We start from the raw sequence: 5,530 nt of genomic DNA, 5'->3' as shown, positions 1-5,530 counted from the left end.
CAGGTGGACCCCCCCCATGGACCTTCGGACCCCTTTCAGCAATCCCGGTACAATACTGATAATGCATGAAACTTTTCTAATGACAAAAACAAGACTTACTATATATGAATCTTTACCTTCAGACCATTTTGAAGCTCCTCGTGATGTCTGGGATCTCACGCGGAACTCCAAACAACATTCGTTTACCAATGCACATATCCCAATACTACTCTAGCGTCATCGAACGTTAAGCGTGCGGACCCTATGGGTTCGAGAATCATGTAGAAATGACTAGGACACCTCTCCAGTCAATTGTTGGAAATATGCCCTAGAGGCAATAATAAAATGATTATTATTATATTTCCTTGTTCATGATAATTGTCTTTTATTCATGCTATAATTGTATTATCCGGAAATCGTAATACACGTGTGAATACTTAGACCACAACATGTCCCTAGTGAGCCTCTAGTTGACTAGCTCGTTGATCAACAGATAGTCGTGGTTTCCTGACTATGGACATTGGATGTCATTGATAACGGGATCACATCATTAGGAGAATGATGTGATGGACAAGACCCAATCCTGAGCATAGCACAAGATCGTGTAGTTCGTTTTGCTAGAGCTTTTCCAATGTCAAGTATCTTTTCCTTAGACCATGAGATCGTGTAACTCCCGGATATCGTAGGAGTGCTTTGGGTGTACCAAACGTCACAGCGTAACTTGGTGACTATAAAGGTGCACTACAGGTATCTCCGAAAGTGTCTGTTGGGTTGACACGGATCGAGACTGGGATTTGTCACTCTGTATGACGGAGAGGTATCACTGGGCCCACTCGGTAGTGCATCATCATAATGAGCTCAAAGTGACCAATTGTCTGGTCACGGGATCATGCATTACGGTACGAGTAAAGCGACTTGCCGGTAATGAGATTGAACAAGGTATTGGGATACCGACGATCGAATCTCGGGCAAGTAACGTACCGATTGACAAAGGGAATTGTATACGGGGTTGCTTAAATCCTCGACATCGTGGTTCATCCGATGAGATCATCAAGGAGCATGTGGGAGCCAACTTGGGTATCCAGATCCCGCTGTTGGTTATTGACCGGAGAACCGTCTTGGTCATGTCTACATGTCTCCTGAACCCGTAGGGTCTACACACTTAAGGTTCGGTGACGCTAGGGTTGTATGAATATGAGTATGTAGCAAACCAAAAGTTGTTCGGAGTCCCGGATGAGATCCCGGACGTCACGAGGAGTTCCAGAATGGTCCGGAGGTAAAGAATTATATATAGGAAGTGCTGTTTCGGCCATCGGGAGAGTTTCGGGGGTCACCGGTATTGTACCGGGACCACCGGAAGGGTCCCAGGGGTCCACCGGGTGGGGCCACCTATCCCGGAGGGCCCCGTGGGCTGAAGTGGGGAGGGGACCAGCCCCTAGTGGGCTGGTGCGGCCCCCCCACTTGGGCCCCCCTGCGCCTAGGGTTGGAAACCCTAGGGTGGGGGGGCGCCTCCACTTGCCTTGGGGGGCACTCCACCCCCCTGGCCGCCGCCCCCTTGGGAGATTCAATCTCCAGGGTCGGCGCCTCCCCCAGGGGGCCTATATAAAGGAGGGGGGAGGGAGGTCAGCCGCACCCTGAAGTCTTGGCGCCTCCCTCTCCCCTGCTACACCTCTCCCTCTCGCAGAAGCTCGGCGAAGCTCTGCCGGAACCCTGCTGCATCCACCACCACGATGTTGTGCTGCTGGATCTTCATCAACCTCTCCTTCCCCCTTGCTGGATCAAGAAGGAGTAGACGTCACGCTGACCGTACGTGTCTTGAACGCGGAGGTGCCGTCCATTCGGCGCTAGGATCTCCGGTGATTTGGATCACGACTAGAACGACTCCCTCAACCCTGTTCTCTTGAACGCTTCTGCACGCGATCTACAAGGGTATGTAGATGCATCTCTCTCTCTCTCGTTGCTAGATGAACTCATAGATTGATCTTGGTGAATGTAGGAAAAATTTTATTTTATGCAACGTTCCCCAACATCAATAACCAGTAGCGGGACTTGGATGCCCATATTGGTTCCTACATATTCTATGAAGATCTCTATCGGTTGAACCATGATGTCAAGGATTCGGTCAATCCTGTATGCAATTCCCTTTGTCCGGCAATATGTTACTTGCCCGAGATTCGGTCGTTGGTATCTCCATACCTAGTGTAATCTCGTTACCGACAAGGATCTTTACCTGTTCCATAATACAAGATCCCGTGACTAAACTCATTAGTCGCATGCTTGCAAGCTTCTTGTGATGTTGTATTACCGAGAGGGCCCAGAGATATCTCTCCGTCACACGGAGCGACAAACCCCATTGTCGATCCATGCAACCCAACAAACACCTTCAGAGATACTTGTAGAGTACCTTTATGATCACCCAGTTACAAAGTGATGTTTGATAGCGCACAAGGCATTCTTTTGATATCCAGGAGTGGCATGATCTCATGGTCTAAAGAACTGATACTTGACATGAAGAAAGCTATAGCAAATAACTAAAAGATCTAATGCTAAGCTTATAGTTGGGTCTGTCCATCACATCATTCTCCTAATGATGTGATCCCGTTATCAAATGACAACTCCTGTCCATGGTTAGGAAACCATAACCATCTTTGATCAACGAGCTAGTCTAGTAGACCCCTGCGAATCATTCTGGTGGAAAGATGTCATGAGCCTGGCTCCTACTTATAGAGGCATCACGACCGTTGTGGTGCGAGATGGGAGTTCGACCCTGTTCTGGAAAGATGATTGGCATGGTGACATTCTGACTGATAGCCACCCCCAGTTGTTCTCCTTTGCTAAACATGAAGATGCCTCCGTGCAAGGCATCCTGACTTCGCCTACGCTCGGTCAAAATTTTCACGTGCCACTATCAGTTCAAGCTAGGGGTGAGCTCGAGGCCCTACAAGCCGCTTTGTCCTCTTTGGTTCTCACCGAAGGGAATGATGCTTGGCATCCGGTCTGGGGATCAGAGGGGCTCGCCTCCAGCAAATTCTACCTGCACTATTTTCGGCACGAGGAAGTGGATGAGGCGTTTGCATGGATCTGGAAAGCAAAGTGCACCAACAAATGGAAAGTTTTTGCTTGGCTGCTTCTCGCGGATAGACTAAACACTCGTGGTCTGCTCAAGAGAAAGCACATGAAGCTGAGGGGTGACGACTACACGTGCCTACTTTGCCATCGGCCGCCCGAGGAAACTGTGGAACATTTGTTTTTCCAGTGTGAGTTCAGTAGGTCTTGTTGGGAGAGGCTGGGGATCGCGTGGCCAAGGCAGGGCAATCGGGTGCAACTTTTGCATGCAGCCAAAACTTCGTGGAACGGGCCCATGTTCATGGATGTCTTCATTGTTGCTTCATGGAGCATTTGGAAGGAACGAAATAATAAACATTTTAGGAGGGCGGTGCCGACCGTTGATGGGTGGAGCCAGAGATTCAAACTGGATTTTAGCATGATGAGACACAGAATCAAAGAGGCTTTAGTGCCGTTTGTTGATAGGGTGATTAGCCTAGTCTCGTCTCCTCCCCTATACCCTTGATGTATAGGGCCTCTACTCTACCTCCATGTAATTTCTTTCTCATGTAATTTTGTGTGGTGAGATGTAATACAAAGTCAATGGGGGGTTGCCCTCACTGTCCCAAGCTTTCAAAAAAAAAGCTAGTCTAGTAGAGGCTTACTAGGGACACGGTGTAGTTTATGTATTCACACATGTACTTAGGTTTCCAGTCAATACAATTCTAGTATGAATAATAAACATTTATCGTGAACGGGAAATATGATAATAACCATTTTATTATTGCCTCTAGGGCATCTTTCCAACACATTCCTGTTAAGCCAGGATGCCACATACACCCCTCCTCAAAGGGACCGACGTCCCGTTGGCCCAACATGAATGTTTCCTCTTCGCATGCCTATGCGCGTCAGTGTCGGTATCCACATGTGCCTCCTGTATGCATCACCGACCCGCGCACGCTTGTGTAACTAAGAGGACCAGCTCTGATGCGAATTGTAATGCCCTGGCCAAACCCACCAGTTACTAGTCGTTGCGCCTGCGATCTAAAGTGGCCCCTGACCAACACTAGTCTTTCCTACGCACTTTATCTTCACCAGTGCGTGCCTGGATCAACTTCACAGTCGGTCACCCATCCTTAAATTTCCCCCAAATCGAGCACGCTTATGTTTGAGGTTTCTCTCGGATGGGCTCCCAGAAAAGAGGTGCACCTTGTTGATATGAGTGGTCTATCATTCCTATTAAGTCGATATGTCACGAGTTAGAGGTGAATGAAAGTGGAGTGAAGTGGGGTGAAGTGAGTGGAGTGGCTTGCAAGGAATGGAATGAGTAAAATGACTTGGGCGGAATCGAATGGGGTTGGATTGGTTACAATCATAGGGGGTATGGTAGAGAATATAGAGAAATAACCTAAATTCTGGCCATTACTAAGAAAGTAAATACGACTGGAAAGAATCGGTAGGAATCAACAGGATTATCATATCCATTCAAAAAAAATTGAACGGATAGGGCAATGTTTGAGATTTAGGAGAAATACATTCCTCAGAAGTACTGATGAAAGAATGAGCGGTGGTTCGTAACACAAAAAGGTAGCTCATTTCCCCCGAAAATAGAACAACTCAAAATTACCAGTAAAATCAATTGATTGCTAGTACCAGAACAAACAAAACAGTTCTCTGGTCGAGAATTTGCATAAAAGAGTTAAGTCACAACTCAGAAGTTCTGGATGAAAAGAGCGGTTGTACCGCACTTATCCCATGACCAACAAAGAAGCAAATCAAGACGACTCGGAAGTGTCGATGAAAAATGTTGTGCTCGAATATGTCGTAGTAAATAGATAATGTTTCAAAGAGGAAAGGATCGACAATTCCGGAACATAATGAATTGCGCTTCCAAACTTTTGAAAGGTTTGATATGTGAGTATGAATAACGCAAAGTGGTTGTATAGTAGGGGAGAAAATGTTCGATACCAAGGCTTAGAGAAACTCATACAAAGGGAATGTATATGGAATGGATTTTGGATACTTTCGATTAGGATCTGTTCTTGGAGTTCAAACCAAAGTACTTGTTTGTGCCCTTCATCATATTATGGTTGTCGTATATTCAATGTTAATTTTGGATGCACTAAAAGCCTAGAAAGTACATACTAAGAGCTTGACGGGGACAACAACTAGAAATGTTGTTTGTGGGGTCACCAATGATCTTTCACTTAGCCACCTGCATATGAAAAATAGCCCTTAATCTCTGAAATAAACTCACTGAGACCATTAGTTCTCTCAAATGGTTTTGTCATAAATCATGAAAACAACTAGGATATGGTACGAAGATGCACTTTCAGCCTAGAACATGCGGGGGAGGCATGTGCGCACAACTACTGATCAAGTAAGTCGTAAATCGGTGTTACATTTTCCAATAGTATTTCACAACCTTCTCCATATGGTTGTTAATAATTTATTTTCCCATCTGTTGTGGTAAGACCTTTATGTACTCTTATATTGAGATGTCGGG

Source organism: Triticum aestivum, chromosome 4B (genome assembly GCF_018294505.1).
Source record: "Triticum aestivum cultivar Chinese Spring chromosome 4B, IWGSC CS RefSeq v2.1, whole genome shotgun sequence".
Lineage (NCBI taxonomy): Eukaryota > Viridiplantae > Streptophyta > Magnoliopsida > Poales > Poaceae > Triticum > Triticum aestivum.
The sequence above is the reverse complement of the archived record's forward strand: the minus strand, read 5'-3'. Positions refer to the sequence as shown.